At 40.6% G+C, this 18,491-nt stretch overlaps 1 protein-coding gene across 3 annotated transcripts in view; it reads left to right on the top strand.

The window, feature by feature from the left end:
* The window catches only part of FGF13 (fibroblast growth factor 13), a 335,613-nt gene that overhangs the window by 44,839 nt on the left and 272,283 nt on the right, over window positions 1-18,491 (top strand). The window lies entirely within an intron of this gene.

Below are 18,491 nucleotides of genomic sequence, written 5' to 3'. Positions count from 1 at the left end.
CACTTTGTAATTTTTTTATAAGGATTGTGAGGCCATGAATTATTCAAGTTCAGTGGGTGTTGAGGGACTTCAGCCTCAGTACTCTAATCGCAATAGGAGATTTCAAATGACTACTAGGATCTTTAGAAAATTTTTTCTCAAAAGGCAATTTATAATAAATATTACCATGTAAACAATATACTTTGGAAATTAAATAAACACAAACCAAAATAAATGCAAAACCACTCTCCTGATCCTCAAAAGCCTTTTGAAATCATATCTCCTCTGGGAGGGCTTCCCCATTAATCTCTCATTTTCCAATCCTCTATCTCCCTACCCCAACACCAACAACCACCTTAGCAAAAATCACCTGTTTGGGTATTCACAGGCTTCTCATTATAGTACTTCAGTACGAACTTTTTACTCTATCAATTAGTCCTGCCTTTGGTTTATTTTAATGTCTGCCTTCCCTGGTAGATGGTAAGATCCTTGAGGGCAGGGATCATGCCTACTAATTCTATTAAACTTCCACAAATGCTTAGTACAATGCTCTGCGTGTAAGTGCTCAATAAGTACTTTTTCATTCATTCAATAGTATTTATTGAGTGCTTACTATGTGCAGAGCACTGTACTAAGGGCTTGGAATGTACAATTTAGCAACAGAATACTTTGATTTATTGATTAAAACCTCTCATTCATTCAATCATATTTGAGTGCTTACAGTATGTTAAGCACTGTACAACATACTTGGGAGAGTCCAGTATAACAAACTGACATGTTTCCTGCCCACAGTGAGCAATCTCAAAGTTAAGATTTTATAGAGGTCATTTGATGCTTTTCTTTTGTGGTACTTTCCATAACTTTGTGCCTGTTATTTTTTTCCATTACAATTTGTAATGATTAAAGAGTAGTATATTCCAACTAATAAGGTGGTTTTAATACTAAATTACAAGTTAATTTCTCTGCAATAGCATATTGCTCTCCATGAAGAGCTGAAGAATTAATCATTTCACCTAGGAATGCCAAATATAAGTCTAATGATTTTCCTTCCTATAAAATGTTACCGACTTACTGAACCTGTTTTAGCCTTGGATCCATTAAACTGAAAGTAGTCAAAACATGCATTCAAGCCTTTTCCTCCTTTCTCTCTCTCTCTCTCTCTCTCTCTCTCTCTCTCTCTCTCTCTCTCTCGGTATTTTTTAAGTGCTTACTATGTGCCCAGTACCATATTAACGACTGGGGTAGATTAGATACAAGCTAATCAGGTTGGACACCATCCACGTCCGACATTGGGCTCACCAGTCTTGTTCCCCATTTTACAGATGAGGTAAATGAGGTAAAGAGAAGTTGAGTGATTTATCCAGAGTTACATGCTGCATGCTGAAGTCAGATTTACAGGAACACCAGTAAAGAATTGCACTTTGGGTGTGCTTCAAAGAAATTCTTGTCAACACTCTACCACAGGGCTTAATTTGGACCATTGCTTGCCTTGACCAGGTCCCAGCACCTAAGATAAAAACCCTGGCCCCCTCAGGTACATAAAGAGAACATTGCTTCCTGGACCAAGTGCCCCTATGGGCTTTTCCTGCACTCACTTTCCTCCAGACATACTTCACCACTGCTGTACCAGGGCTCTACTGTCTGCTCTGTCAGAACTCTCCCCAGATGAACCAATTTCAAGTGTTTTTATTATGAGTAGTACAATTTTGATTTGGTGATCAAATTTATAGATCAGTGTAGAAATATACAAAATAAAGCATTTTTTTCAGGAGCTAGGAAAAAAAAAATCCTTAAAGAAATGCGAAGCAGTTCATTGAGGAAAACTAATCATGGGTTAGCCTTCCCTGTCTGTGTCACTAGAAGGCACAGGCAGGGTCTCTTAGGAGCCTTGGAGAGGAAAACACACTGTCTCGGGCAATCAATTAATCATATTCATTGAGTGCTTCCTATGTGTAGAGCACTGTACAATATATCAGACATGGTCTCTCTCTCTCTCTCTCTCACCCCCTCCCCCTTTCTCTTTCACAACCAGGCCCTCTTAGGAACCCTGAAGAGGAAAACCCCTCTTTCTCTTCTTCCCTTCTACGCTTCCTTCCTCCCTCCCTCTAGCTCTCTCTTCCTCCCTCTCTTTCTCTCCTTCCCGCCTTCCCTCCCTCTCTGCCTCCCTCTCTCCCTTCTTTCCTCTCTCCCTCCTTCCATCCCTCCCTCCCTCCTTCCCTCTCTCCCTCCCGCTTCCCTTTCACAGCCAGGCCCTCTTAGTATCTCTCAGAGAAGGGAAAAAGACCCCTCCCCTTCTCTTTTTGAGGTAATAATGTGACTGTTTAAGTGAAGCATTGCTACCTGTAGGCAGCTGGTTATGCTGCTACCTGACCCACAGCTCCCCTAAGCAGGGTTTGAAGCTACATTGAGTGATTGTCACAGGCGGCAAGAGAAGCAGCTGCATCTCCACCAGCAGCACACAATCAATCAATCAGTGATATTTATTGGGTGCTTACTATGTGCAGAACACTGTCTGGGTGTCCCTGAGCACATCAGCAATGTATGCTGCTTACTCCCTTGAGAACAGAATGCCATACAAGGACATGATGTAATAACGCTGGGCCAAGAACAAAGCAACCCATTCCACCACCACCCTGGCCTCACTCTTTCAAATCTAGATTAGACTGAAATCTACATGTAGCCCCGAGGCCACCTGTTTTCCTTTTTTGAACATCAACTGATTGTAGTACACTATATGGTGGATTTGTGATGTATAATAGAAGCTGGTCATGTACTGCATTTGTTTTTCCATTAGTGGAAATAGATCGTGCTTAGTATAGTGCTTTGCACACAGTAAGTGCTCAATAAATACGATTGAAAGAATGACTTGTGCTGCTCCTTCAACACTCTCTTGCCTTCTCCCCACAAAGACTATAAGCTCTTAAGGAGCAGAGAACATGTCTGCTAAATCTGTTGTACTCTCCCAACCACTTACTTGGAGAGATATTTTTAGCTTATACACTCATTTGAAAATCTTTTGGGTGCATAAGAAAAGAAATGTAAGGATATAAGTGCACTTGGGAGAGTATAATGTGATGGAGTTGATAGATATGATCCCTGCCCACAAGTAAATGAATTAAGGCTATTAATTTGTGGGGTTGAGGGTAGAGTGATAATCTCAGCTCTGACACTGGTCTGCTTTGTCACCTTGGGCAATTCACTGGCTCAATGGAAAGAGCCTGGGCTTGGGAGTCAGAGGTCATGGGTTCTAATTCCAGCTTCACCACTTGTCAGCTGTGTGACTTTGGGCAAGTCATTTTAACTTCTCTGTACCTCAGTTCCTTCATCTGTAAAATGAGGATTAAGACTATGAGCCCCACAAGGGACAACCTGATTATCTTGTGTCTACCACAGTGCTTAAAACACTGTTTAGCACATAGTAAGCACTTCACAAATACCATAATTATTATTATTACAGATGCAAGTGCATAGGCTATACAGGAGGGAAAAAAGGCTTAATTGGGTGAGGCCTCCTGGAGGAGATTCATTCAATAGTATTTATTGATCGCTTACTATGTGCAGAGCACTGTATTAAGTGCTTGGAATGTACAAGTCTGTGACCTTAATAAAACTTTGAAGGTGGGGAGAGTGATGGTTTGGTGTATATGGAAGGGAAGGGAGTTCCAGGTCAGAAGGAGGACGTAGGAAAGGGGTTGGTGGTGAGATAGATGATAGAGACACAGTGAATAAGTTGGCTCTAGAGGAAGGAAGTGTGCGGGCTGGGCTACAGAAGGAGATTTGTGAGATAAGGGAAGAGGGGGTGAGCTGATTGAATGCTTGAAAGCCCTCGGGAAGGAGTTTCTATTTGATGCGGACTATTAATCATGTTAACGTGGCATAATTTGGTGGTTGATTCATAGGGAAGAAACAAGAACTCATCTACCAGGAAATTTATTTAAAAAAATATGCCTTGAAGAGTGAGCCATAGTCCACAGGGCTACTTTGTTATTTAATGTTTTTTGACTAAAATATGAAGCACTACAATTACAAAATTATTGGCGCTTTTACCTTGATTCTCGTGCATCAAGATCTAAGTAATAGAGTACCTGTAAGGCTTTTAGTTATTTGGAAATCTCAGTGGGTATTTGACTGATTCCTGTGGCCTAAATAAAGTCTTTCAAGTCAGTTTTATTTTCCTTAGTTGTTCAACTGAATATTCCATGCCTACAGACTTACCTGAAAGAAAAACCATAAGGATGACTAGCATCAAAGCTTCTTGAAATTATGTTCCTAATGATTAAAATGTATTCATTTTTATTATTATTGCTAGGCCTATCTCTTGGTCAATTTCCTCTCCTTTGGACTGAAGATAATTATGTTTTCATTTTCAAGAGTTACAGAATTCTCATACACTTGAGCTTTTGAAAGTAAAGTGAGTGATGAAATCCAAGACATGAAGTTTACAAGTTACATCTGAGATCCTAAAGCTGTTCAAGATGCCAGTTTTCTATACCTGGTACAGGTTTATGGTGCTAGATAAGTATTTTAATGGTATTTTTTAAGCTCTTACTATGTGCCAGACACTGTACTAAGTTCTGGGATAGATACGAGGTTACCAAGTTGGACACAGTCCATATCCCTCTTGGGGATCACAGTACTAATCCCCAATTTACAGATGAAAAAACTGAGGCAAAGAGAAGTCATGTGACTTGCTCAAGGTCACACAGCACACACATAAGTGGCAGAGCTGGAACTAGAACCCAGGTCCTTCTGACTCCCAGGTGCATACTCTCTCTACTAGGCTATGAACAACTTATTTTATCAATGATTTGTCTTTCCTGTTACTTTGCAACACTTATAAACATATCCTTATATTCAATTATTTCCCTTAATTGTAATGTATTTTAATATCTGGCTCCCAGGATGCCACTGTGGTTCTACTTGTTAAGCACTTTTTATGTGCTAGGCACTATTCTAAATAAAAGATAATCAGATTGGACAGAGTCCCCATCCCATATGGGGCTCACAGTCTACGTAGGAGGGAGAATGGGAATTGAATTCCCATTTTACAGATGAGCAAACAGAGGAACAGACTAGTTAAGTGATTTGTCCAAGGTTAACAGGAAGAGCTGGGCTTAGAACCCAGGCCAGTTCTAATCCCAGGAAAGTGCTCTTTCCACTAGGTCATGCTGCTAGACTCTGTAAATGCTTTTTTTTTGTATAGCATTCTGCACAAAGTAAAACCTCAAATACCAATGATGGATTTGCATCTGTGACAATTCTGGTATGTAGTTGCCCTTACTCTCTGAGTGGCTTCTGATGACTAGTCTGCCCTGGCAAATAACACGTTATAAGGAAAGCAAACACTTTACAACAAGGTGCAGCACCATCAATTTAAGAAATTAAGAGTTTAGACGATAGTTTTAATGAATGTGGAGCCCAGCCATCACCCTTGCTTTATAGGGTAGGTGTAAAGTATTTTGCATGGTTTTTAATCTGGACATTTAGAGTCAGACCCTTAATTTTTATTATACGTTAAAATGGTTCATTGTCCTTAAAGTCTCATTGTGCAAGTCCAGTAAATCCTTTATTCCAATATTTAAATTAACCATGATAAAATAGAAATTGGAAGTGTAAAATGGCAATATGTCATATTGGAGGAAGGCAAGTTTAAAAAGATTGGTTGCACTGAATCTGAAAAATGAGTGAGCTCAGCATCTGCAAGGCCAGGTATCCCAGGGAAATGGACCCACCACTAAAAAACGCCTCTCCTGAAGTGTAATTTGGACATCTAGGAATGCCCTAGTTGACATCAACTCGGAGAGCAAGAGTTAATCCTCATCCAAATTGGCACAGGTTTTAAGATTTAAAGACTCTTTGAAGAGTTAGGTGTAAAGGTTCTGAAGTAGTAAGAAAGTTGCATTTGAAACTAGTTACTTTATGAACTTATGCAATTTTTAGTTGCAATAAAATTTCACTGACTTTTCTAGTTTATAAAGTTTATGTAATATTTTGACCATTTGAAGTGGAGGCTCCTTCATTCCTTTAGTTTCTGGAAATTGTACTCTTGTTGCCCACAGCAATGTAAAATTTTAAGTAGATTTGCAACTGTGTTTTGAAATGGAAGTGTCAGTAAATGGATTTTTATAATAATTGTGGTATTTTCTAAGCTGTATGTACCAGACACACTGTACTGAGCACTGGGGTAGACACAAAGTAATTGGGTTAGACACAGTCCCTGTCCCACATAGAACTCAGTCTTAATCCCCATTCTGTAGATGAGGTAACAATCACAGAGAAGTGAAGTGACTTGTCTAAGGTCATACAGCAGACAAGCTGGGGTGAGAACCCAGGTCCTCTGTGTCCCAGACCCATTCTCTATCCAGTAGGCCATGCTTTATATCAGTCTGAAACTTAAAGACAAGCATGAGGATTTACAGCATTAGAACTCAAACCTATTCTTTACTCATTTTGTAAATTTATTTTGATAAAAAAATCCATTGACTTACATAGACCAATCAAAAGCACCCCTGGGCTCAGATAGGTGCCATTAAAATTAATGAACAAGTGTGCAAGTGGTGGGATGTCAAACTTTCATTCAATTCAGTTACATTTATTAAGCTCTTATGGTGTGCAAAGCACTGTAAGCACTCGGCAGAGTACCATGTAACAATGAATAGACACATTTCCTGCTCACAAAGAGCTTACAGTCTAGGGAGCTTACAGTCTAGAAGAGATCCCAAGATACATAGATTGCCACAAAGCCAAGAACTTCTAAACATTGCTGAATTTGCGTATAGCTCTGCTCATCCTACCCAGCACCTTGGAAAACTGAAGATGGCTCCAGTTTCATCACCGACAACAAGGAAGGACTCTTAAAGAAGTGGCAGGTACAATTCATACTTCTCATCAGTCCTCCTGTTATTGAAGACGAGACTCTTCAAATCATATAAAACCTTCCAATGGGTGAAGACCTGGTCTTTGTCCCAAGTCCTCGATTGACCCAGCCATCGGAGCCATGAAAAATTGCTCAGCATATGGACCTTTCAATCTAATTTATTCCCTTGAATAGCCACTTATGTGTCACTTATAGTTGGAAAAAAGTCTGGAAGCCCCAAATGGGACAAGGACTTTGCCTGACTTGACTATTTTGTATCTACCCCAGTATTTAGTTTAGTGTGTGGCACGTAGTGCTTAACAACTACCATAATAATAGCAGTGATAGCATTAATTGGGCATCTACTAACTGCAACTCACAGTACTAAAAGCCTGGGGAAGTTCAAGGGCAAAAGGCATCTTTCCAGCCCGCAAGGAGTTAGCAATCTAATGGGGAGTTGGGTCTACAATATACTTACAAATGTTGGCAGTAGTAGAAAGGCGCAAATCAGTTAGGGAGTGGAATGGGTATTCCAGGATGAAATATCAGAATAATTGAATGCACAGTTAAGTATAAAATTGTTGAGACTGGGTAAAAATCCCAAAGTGTTGATGGGGCTGATGGGTTAAAATTATTGAACTTGGGCTAAAGACAGTGAGGTTTCAAGGATGAGGCCAAGACTTTGGGTCTCTAGAACTAGAAGGATGGTGGTATCATTAATAGAAATGGGCAAGTTAGGTGGAGAGGAGGGTTTAGGAGGGAAGATGAAAAGTTCAGATGAGGTAGAAGAATTACTCACTCTATTAGACACTTAGAGATACTTGAACATTCATAATTAAAACTTCATGGTAAATGGTTTAATACAAAAGGGAAGAACATAATGAACTTGTGATAAAGGCAAAACATGTTTGTATTGATTTGCTCATTAAAGGCCAATGATCATGTTGTAGTCATTTTTCCAGATTGTATGTGAATATTTATGACTCCTTTACAAATGTGAGAAAATTAATTTCACATTTCTATTTTATAAGTAGGGTGCAAGAAACTGAAAGCACACTAGTGAGGACAGATCAGTTGGGAGCTATCCAATGTCTCCAGTTACTCTTGGGTATTGCAAATACCTAACTTATCTGAGGGTGTACCTTACAGATGGAATGACATTCATGTTTCACTCTTAATCTTGGAAGCACAGCTTGAAGAAATAAAATATTTTGGCAATGGAGTCACAACAGCAATTCATCTTCATCCTTGGATTAGCAGCAACAAGAAACAACTTAACGGCTCCATCAAGTATGCAAATAACTTGAATATGAAGGAATCTGACTTGGATACCTTATCATACCTTTCCAAGGGGGAAAATCTGCTAGAACAAGAGTTTTACTCTCTCCAATTCATTTCTTTAGTTCACACATCAGTCAATCCATGGTATTTGAGCATTCATTGTATGCAGAGCAATGTGCTGAGCATTTGGGAGAGTACAGTACAAATAGAGTTGGTGGTCATGAGCCCTGCCCCACAAGGAGCTTCATTCTAGATGCTTTAGAACACAGTGTTTTTTCTGATAAATTCTGTGGATATCTTCTCTGCTGTAAAGATCTGGCTTTTATGCGGCATGTGTGTGTTTTGTTTTTAAAATGGTTTTTAAGCACTTACTATGTGCCAGGCACTATACTAAGCACTGAAGTAGATACGAGATAACGTTGGACACAGTCCCCGCCCTACTTTGGGCTCACAGTCTTAATCCCCATTTTACAGATGAGGTAACTGAGGCACAGAGAATCAATCAAGAGTACTTATTGAGTGCTTACTATGTTCAGAGCACTGTAATAAGCACTTGGGAGAGCACAATGCAGCAGAATTAGAGGACACATTCCCTGTTCATAATGAGCTTACAGTCTAAAGTTAAGCTTACAGTCTAAAGAAGTTAAGTGTCTTGCCCAAGGTCACACAGCAGACAAGTGGCAGAGCCGAGATTAGACCCATGTTCTCTGACTCTGACTCAGGCCTGTGCTCTTTCTACTAGGCCATGCTACTTCTCATTACTCTCTTCCCCCTCTTCAAAGCCCTACTGAGAGCTCACCTTCTCCAAGAGGCCTTCCCAGATGACCCCCCCTTTCCCTCTGCTCCTCCTCCCCTTCCCTCTCCCCCAGCCTTTCCTCCTCCCCCTTCCCCTCCCCTCAGCACTGTGCTCATTTGTATATATTATTTATTACTGTATTTATTTTGTTAATGAGGTGTACACATCCCCTTAGAGAAGCAGCGTGGCTCAGTGGAAAGAGCACGGGCTTTGGAGTCAGAGGTCATGAGTTTGAATCCCAGCTCTGCCACTTGTCAGCTGTGTGACTGTGGGCAAGTCACTTAACTTCTCTGTGCCTCAGTGACCTCATCTGTGAAATGGGGATTAAGACTGTGAGCCCCACGTGGGACATCCTGATTCCCCTGTGTCTACCCCAGCGCTTAGAACAGTGCTCGGCACATAGTAAGCACTTAACAAATACCAACATTATTATTATTATTGATTCTATTCATCTTGATGATGTTGTCTTGTTTTTTTGTCTTGTTCTGTTTTGCTTTGCTGTCTGTCTCCCCCATTTAGACTGTGAGCCCATCATTGGGCAGGGATTGTCTCTATCTGTTGCTGAATTATACATTTCAAGTGCTTAGTATGGTGCTCTGCACATAGTAGTGCTCAATAAATACTATTGAATGTTATCCAAATACCAAAATTAGAAAGTGGCAAAATTACCAGATGAAAACGAGGCTTACAGTGTTCACTAATAGGATAAAGAGAACCACACCTTCCCTGTGAAGGGAGAAGTTAGTTTGACTGTTAGCTCCACAATAAGCAGCACGGCCTAGAGGAAAAGCACAGTCCTGGGAGCCAGATGATTTGGGCTTCAATCCTGCCTCTTGTTTCTGTCCTGGAAGGCACTGGTCATTGACCTAAAAGGGGGTGGGAGAGGGACTTGTTAGAGGAGCATCTAGAGCTGGGCGAGAGAGGTGGAAATGGACTGCCATGGGCGTAAGTATTTTTGCAAAACCAGCGTGGCCTAGTGTACAGAGCACAGGCCTGAGGGTCAGAGGTACCACTTGTCTGCTGTGTGATCTTGGGCAAATAACTAATGGTATTTGTTAAGCCCTTACTATGTGCAAAGCACTGTTCTAAGTGTTGGGGGCGATACAAGATGATCAGGTTGTCCCACATAGGGCTCAAAGTCTTACTCCCTATTTTACAGATGGGGTAACTGAGGCACAGAGAAGTTAAGTGACTTGCCCAAAGTCACACAGCTGGCAAGTGGCCGAGTTGGCATTTGAACCCATGACCTCTGACTCCCAAGCCCATGCTCTTTCCACTGAGCCACGCTGCTTCTGCAGATCACTTCCCTGTTCCTCACTTCCCTCATCTGTAAAATGGAGATGCAATACCGTTCTCCCTACTATTGGGACTGTGAACTTCTTGTGGGACATGAGGATCTTATATCTACATCAGTGCTTAAAACAGTATTGGACACATAGTAAGTGTTTTTTAAATGGCATCTGTTAAATGCTTACTATGTGTCAGGCACTGTGCAAAAAGGCAGGGGTAGATACAAACTAATCAGGTTAGACACAGTTCCTGTCCCACATGGGGCTTTTAGTGTTAATCCCCAGTTTACAGAAGAGATAACCGAGGCATAGAAGTTGTGACCTGCTCAAGGTTTAACAAATACCATTATTACTAGTAGTAGTAGCCTTATCAATTTGGGGGAAGAGGAAGTTGTGTTATCGTTGTGGGAGAGTTAAGTAATGTTTCTGGCTGTTTCATTGGGATGTTATTAATTTTATTTTTCTGATCCCCTACTGTGTGCAGAACACTGTACTGAGTGCTTGGGAGTCCTTGCCCCACATGGTCCTCACAGTCTAAGTAAAAGGGAGAACTGGTATTGAATCCCCATTCTACAGATGATGAAACTGAGGCACAGAAAAGTTTAGTGACACGCCCAAGGTCCCACAAGAGGCAACTGGCAGAACGGGGATTAGAGTCATAGGTCCTCTGAAACCCAAGTCCCATGCTCTGTTACCTGCAACTTGCTTTGGTAACAATTTCCTGGGCAGTGTAACAACGGACAGTGTAATAATTCCTTACAAACAGGAGTTTATCTGTTCAATATAAGTTGCCTCATTCACACCTGCAATCAACATTCTTTTCAATGTTGATTGCCTGTTGATTGCTTATCGATAGCCTGAGAGCACCATATTTCTCCACTCTGCTTCAAGGGTCCAACTTCATTCAGGGACTGTGAGCTGTGGGAGGGACAAAGCCCAGGGAAGAAGAGGTTTGGGGGTTCTTTGGCCTTTCCTGGCCCCACTCTCCCCACCACCCAAACTTACACCCCATCCTCTCCAAGCTAAATCTAATTTTGTGATTTTTTTGTCCCCACTTTTTTTTTAATGATATTGTTAAATGTTTACTATGTTCCAGGCTCAGGGTAGATACAAGCCAGTCAAGTTGGACCCAGTCCATGTGCCATGAAGGTCTCCCAGTCTTAATCCCCATTTTACAGATGAGGTAACTGAGGTACAAAGAAGTTAAGTAAAATAAGTTAAGTAACTTGCCCAACTGGGATTAGACCCAGGTCCTTCTGACTCCAAGACCCATATACTATTCACTAGGCCACATTGCTTCTCTCCTAAAATTTCAGTGCTCGACAAGTTTTACCCTATTATATATGTCAAGCGCCCAGAGCCATGTGCAAAGTTGGACAAACCAAGCTTCCAAATGTCTGTGTCCCAGTCCAATTCCAACACACTGGTGCAAGCCATATATGAGGATTTAACATATGCAATTTGTTAGCACCTCTGACTTGGAAGATCATCGCAGGTTTGAGGAGACAGAAAATGATTCCTCAGTCATTTCACCAAATTCACATTGTGAATAATGGGATCAAAGGAAATCAAAATCAAATCAAATAAAAAATCAAAGGGATCAAAGGTCACCAGTGATCTTCCTCCCAAATCCAACGACCTTATTCCCCCCATCTTCCTCCACCTCTCAGCGGCCTTCCACCCCTTTCTCCTGGAAACATTATCCAACTTTGGCTTAACTGACACTGCCCTCTCCTGGTTCCCTTAACGCTGGTAGCTTTTCAGTCTCTTTCACCAGTTCCTACTATGCTTCCCACTCCCTAAATGTGGGAGTTCCTCTAAGGCTCAATTTTGGGTCCCCTTCTATTCTCCATCAACACCCACTCCCTTGGAGAACTCATTCTCTCCTTTGGCTTCAACTACCTCTGCCAGCCCTGATCTCTCTCCTTCGCTGCAACCTTGCTATTTCCTCCTGCCTTGAGGACATCTCCACTTGATGTCCTGCAGACCCCTCAAACTTAATATGTCCAAAACAGAACTCTGTATCATCCCACCCAAACCCCTGACTTTCCTATCACACAAATGATTTAGTGCTAAATGGAATAGGAGATGGAATAAGAATATAACAGATAATTAGCACTGTGTTGGCCCGCTCATTTGTATATATTTTTTATTATCCTATTTATTTTGTTAATGAGATGTACATCCCCTTGATTCTATTGCTATTGTTTTAATGAGATGTACATCCCCTTGTTTCTATTTATTGCTATTGTTTTTGTCTGTCTTCCCCGATTAGACTGTAAGCCCGTCAATGGGCAGGGATTGTCTCTGTTCCCGAATTGTACATTCCAAGCGCTTAGTACAGTGCTCTGCACATAGTAATCTCTCAAAAAATACTATTGAATGAATGAATAAATAAAAGCAGTGCTATATCAGCATGAAGTACCTAAGAAAGCATACAGTGCTCTGTACACAGTAAGCCCTCAATAAATACCATTGTCTAATATGTACTTGGATATACAAATGTGTATATCTTCTTACTGACCTCCAATATTTCATCTCTCCAGTCTGTACTGCACACTGGTGCCCAGATGGTTTTTCTACAGTATCATTCTTCGCATGTCTCCCCACTCCTCCAAAGCCTCCAATATTGCCCATTCCCCTCCTCATCAAGTAGAAACCCCTGGCCATCATCTTGAAGGTACTCACAGTCTGAATGAAAGTGATAGATTAGCAACGTCGCTATTAGATTCATTCATTCATTCATTTTCATTGAGTGTTTTGTTAAGCACTATATTACGCACTTGACAAGAGTACATTATAACATTTAACAGACACATTCCCTGACTACAATAAGCTCACAGTCTAGAGGGGGAGACAGGCATTAATGTACATAAATTACAGAAATATACATAAATGTGCTTATTAGATTGTCAAATCCTTACGTTTACTAGCTCTGTTGAAAATTCCCAAGCACTTAATACACTGTTCTACACTCCATAAATACCAGTGTTGATGAAAACAAGGGTGCTCCCCTGCTTTCAAATTTCACAAGTTTTGCATGCAGATATGTGAAGGGATGGGTGGTCAGGCAAAATTTTGAAGTCACCGTATTCTCCTCTGAGGAAGTGTAGATTAGATGTAGGATCTGCACGTACAAACACTTGTATAGGCTAAGTTCCTTAAAGGCAGGGGTCGTGTCTGCGAAAGCTATTGTATTATTCTCTCCCAAACACTTAGTATAATGCTCTGCACTCCATAAGCTCCAATAAATACCATGGATTGATTGACATGCGGCTCAAGACCTAGGATTTTTGACAGTTCTTTAATCCTAAATACATCGAGTCCTCTGGGTCTGACTAAACCGAATCAGTGAAGAAAGCAAGTCACCTGTCGGAGTCATCCCCTGAGCATTTTCTTTTCTTTATTCTCTAATAAAAGCTCAGTAGAATACAAACCACTATATTAACACTAGTGAGTCAGGTGTGCTATGAGCAAGCTCTCTTTTGGGTAGAGATTCTAGAGGTTAGATGAGTCAATCTGAAGCTTAGAAGGGCTCTTTTTGCAAGTGTGACTAAAAATAATTTAAATAGCTTTCTAAGCCCACTCCAATAAAAACTTTTTGAAAGAAAGCTGATTTTTAAAATCACAACTGTGGGATTCAGAAACCATTCAGGAGAAATTTAATAAGGAGAGTAGGGTATCTCATAAAACTTCAAAAAATATTTTTAAGAAACTTTAATCATTTCCTTCATGGAGCAGAAAGTCACCCCCAAGCCCCTTTTGAATATCAGAACTTGAAAGATGAAGATTAAGTTCTTCTATAAATGGGTGCTTTTAATTGATAATTCCCTTTATTCAGATAGGAAACCAGGAAAGCAACTATCAAATTAATATTTTGTTTTCATCTCTTCAAGTGCTAGATAAATTCATTTATTAACATTTTCACCATACCAAAATGAAAGAGAACAACTGAATTCTGAAAGTATTTTGCTTCAGAGTGAATTCTCCTTGGAAAATTTGTCCTGATTTTTTTTCAAAACTATTAGTAATAATGAAAGAGTAACAACAGATTCATAATAACTCCTAAAAAAGGGTGACAGATTTGGGGTTCGGTTCTATCAATATTTAAAAAGCATAATTAGAATTAAAGAAAAAAGTCAGAATTAAAGTAACGAGTGGGGGCACCCTGCATCACATTGCCTATAAGCCTTTTCTTTTCTCACTGAGTTCCAGAAAGTATTGAGCCTCCATCCTGAACTACAGGGAATGAGCAGAAGACAAGCCCAATAGGAGACACCTTAGTGGATTAGTTAGTTGTCATCAGACTCAGACTGTGGGCACGAAAGGCTGTTTTAGCCCCCGCTTCCAGAACCCCTGCCCAGCACTCTTGGGGATGTGCCCTCTGGCCCTCCTGTGTCCACCGCACGGGGCTGTGTCCTACCACAAGATAAGGCATCTTGATTCCACTTCTGACTCCTTTCAGACTTCAAGGGGTGGGTGGCTCACCCCCAGGGACACCAGTGGAAGCTGCATCTCCCCATTCGGGGGGTTTCTGAAGCTTCCTAGAGCTGCTGTGGAATGTCCCCTGCCTGCAAACCAGAGCTTCAGTGGGGGACCTGGAGGGGGAGTTCTGCTGAAAGAGAGGAGTGTGATCCATCCGGCACTGAAAGAATCATGAGTATTATAATTTCTATTTACCCATTTTTTTGGAATTTGGAAACTATCTTTTAGAAAAGGAAAATTTGCATTCATTTTTTCAATTAACCTGGTTTTTAGTGATATGTGATTCCCTCCTCTGCTTTATATGGTGATCATGATTAAGATTTTTCCATAGTTTAAGAAACAAGATTTCTACCCACATCATTACTCATAACTGCTTGGAGTGGAGAAAGAAATATTTTAAAAGGGTGTTTATTGCTTTTGTACTGAATGAGGATCCCAGTACAAATTTTCACTGTTGGAAGCACAATTCGTTGATTGTTTTAGAAATCCTTTGTGATAACAATTCTCTGTGATTTTATGAAGACTGTAGTTTTTCAAAGTAAAGGGACATGTTGTGAACATTTGGAGACTCTTAATGCTTACAGTCCACAATAGCTGATGTTAATTTTTCATTTTGAAAAATCAAAAGATTCATAGGAGGTAGTTATCTTTAAGGTGAGAATAAGTGAGACAGATTTTAGGAAAAGCAGTAAGGCTGAGAAGACTAATGACACAGAATGCCCTGTTTGTAGTTTTTCATCCTCTGTCTGAACCTTTCCACTTTTTAAGCTTTGCTCAAAAGATTTCGGGTTTTGTTAGAGGTCTGGGATGAAGGAAGCTGGGAATCCACACCAAAAATCTGAAGGATAACTCTGATTTAATCAGTGATACCTTTATGGAATAACTCAAGGAACTTGGAAAAATGTTCTCTGAACAGCCAAATTGCATTGGCCAGAGTCCAGGTCTTTTGGTGATGTCAAACACTTTTGTTTAGGTCCATGAAAACACTGTAGAACTGCTCAGTGACATCTTAAATATACGAACAAACCTATTTCAGAACACTAAATGGAGAAGGGCTAGAAAAGGAGAAGCAGCATGGCTTAGTGGAAAAAGCCCAGGGCATGAATCAGATGACCTGGGTTCTAATTGCAGCTCTGCCACTTGTCTGCTGTGTGACCTTAGGGACACTTCACTTCTCTGTGCCTCATCAGCAAAATGAGGATTAAGACTGTGACTTCTATATGGGATCGGGTCTGTGTCCAATCTGATTATCTTGTATTTACTCCAGTACTTAGTACAGTGCCTGGCCCATAGTAGGTACTTAACAAATACCATTTTTTTAAAAAGTGCCCTAAAAATTGCCTTCCTCCCCAAATTTGGGACCGATTCACCTGATGAAATTTAATAGGGTGCAATTACATATTAAACAGAAAAGATTAGAAAGAATGAGCCCCTGCTGGGTGCAGAGTAAAAGTTGGCTCTTGGATAAATGTTCCGGATACTATGTGAAGCAAAAGTTGTTTCCTTAAGGATGACCCCCATTTTTTGTGAACCAGCTTCAGTTGTCATTGTGGCAGTGAGCAAAACTGGAATGAATGCACTGTCTCCTGAAGAGACCTCCCACGTTCAGAATGATATCACTCCAGTGTTGGATTTGCAGTAAGATAGTCTTAATCTCCAGTGTCTTGTATTTACCCAGAGCTATTGGTGACAGCTTGATGACCCTTCGTCCTTCTCTAAGGCAAATGTTTGTAACTCTCCTGTTGTCTGGGAATGGATCTGGATACAAAAGGGCCAAGAAGCCCACAGACAACACCTGTTCCTCCTGCCAGCTGTATTTTTTTTCTTTTGCCATAGAGTACAGGGTGATGGGTTGAGAAAACGTGGATTGCTAAGCACAAACCGTCACCCGTCTCAGCACTTCTGCAAAATAATTAAAGGATAGGAACCCCCTCCCTCCTTCATATCCAACAGACAATTACTCTTCCCCCTTCAAAGCTTTATTGAGGATACATTTCCTCCAAAAGGCCTTTCCCAACTAAGCCCTCTTTTCCTTTTCTTGAACTTGCATCACTCTGACTTGCTCCTTTTATTTACCTCCCCACCCCCAGCCTCACAATACTTATAAACATATTTGTAATTTGTTTATATTAATGTCTGTCTCCCCCCCTAGACTGTAAGCTCTTTGTGGGCTGGGAATGTGTCTGTTACATTATTATATTGTATGCTTCCAAGCGCTTAGTACAGTGCTCTGTATCCAGTAAGTGCTAAATAAATACAGATGACTGACTGATGCCAGCTTGGGCTAGCTAAGTGGTGGGCTGTCTAACACTGAGTGGCACAGAGCTAGACAAGGCACACCAGATCATTGTGGTGGACACAATGAGCAAGAGCACCTTACTCAACAAGACTCACATTCAAGGTTACAAACTCACCAGTGTCTTTAAACTGAAGGATGGTTCTATATTTTTCAGGATGGCATGCAGACCAGTATTAGCATTTGAGACTACCCAACAGTGTAAAAGGCAGTGGATCCTCTGTTTTCCAAGTATTTGCATTTTAAAGTAGGAATTTATAATCTAATGTCCACTTCTCATTTGTCCAGTAAAGGATGATCTGGGAAACTAGAGGATATCTCTAGCTGTAGCTAAACAAAATGCATCCAATATTTATAAACAGTTTTTTTTGTGGTATTTGTGCTTACAGTGTGCCAGGCACTGTTCTAAGCAGTGGAGTAGATACAAGGTAATCAGGTTGGACACAGTCCGTATCCCATGTGGGGCTCACAGTCTTAGTTCCCATTTTACAGATGAAGTAACTGAGGCAAAGAGAAGTGAAGTGATTTGCCCAAAGTCACAGAGCAGACAGATGGTGGAGCCACAAGTAAACAATTATTTGAACAAGACAAAGGAAGAAAAATAACATTGCTGGGCATGACTGCTGTCATTTCAGTAATTTAGTGCTCTACACCTAATAGGCTGGTAATAGTTCTGTCATTATGAATTACATGTATAATTCATGATGCTAGAATATTCTTGTTTAATTTTAAGCATGGTATCTAATAAGTGTTTATTGGGTGCCAAGTCCTATGCTAGGTATTGATAGCTGCTGCAAGTTGTTTAGACAGTCTCTATCCCAACCAGGCATCATTATCTAAGAGGTAAGATGAGCAGATACCTTATTCTCCATTTTACAGAAGAGGAAACTGAGACCTAGAGAGGCCAAAAGACTTGGACAAGGTCAAACAGTGGGTCCATGTCAGAGCTACTATTTTAGTCCAAGTTCTTGACACCCAGCTCTGAACTCTTTTTACAAATCCATATTGCCTCTCCATTTTGCTTTTGGTCCAGGTATGTGACACTGGGACTGGTAACTGAATGGCTATATATTCAACTTTACATTTAGAAGAGTGGGAAACCAGAGCTACTTAAGGCTTTAGAACTCAAATTGGGCTTTATTCATGGCTGTAGAAAATCAGTGTAAGGGCCTAAAAGGGAGGATGACCTTAAGAAGGAGAAGAATAGGAAGAACGGGGGTAAACCAGAGGATTACAGAAGAACATACTTCAAAGGGAACGTAAATTTAAGGACTCTCTATTCTAAGATGCTTAATGTTTTAATTGCTATCCAAGAAATGGAAGATTGTCACTGGACCAATTCCAAGAGGTCAAATTGGAGATTTCAATCATTCGTGTTTATTGAGCACAGCATTAAGCACTATGGAGAGTACAATACTACAGAGTCGGTAGACCTGCTCGCTGCCCACAGCAATTTGACCAGTTACTAGGGTAGCTATTTCAGCCATTTTACCATATTTATTAAGTCTT

This window comes from Ornithorhynchus anatinus, chromosome 6, assembly GCF_004115215.2.
Source record: "Ornithorhynchus anatinus isolate Pmale09 chromosome 6, mOrnAna1.pri.v4, whole genome shotgun sequence".
Taxonomy (NCBI): Eukaryota; Metazoa; Chordata; class Mammalia; order Monotremata; family Ornithorhynchidae; genus Ornithorhynchus; species Ornithorhynchus anatinus.
This window is presented reverse-complemented; position numbering and strand designations above follow the sequence as displayed.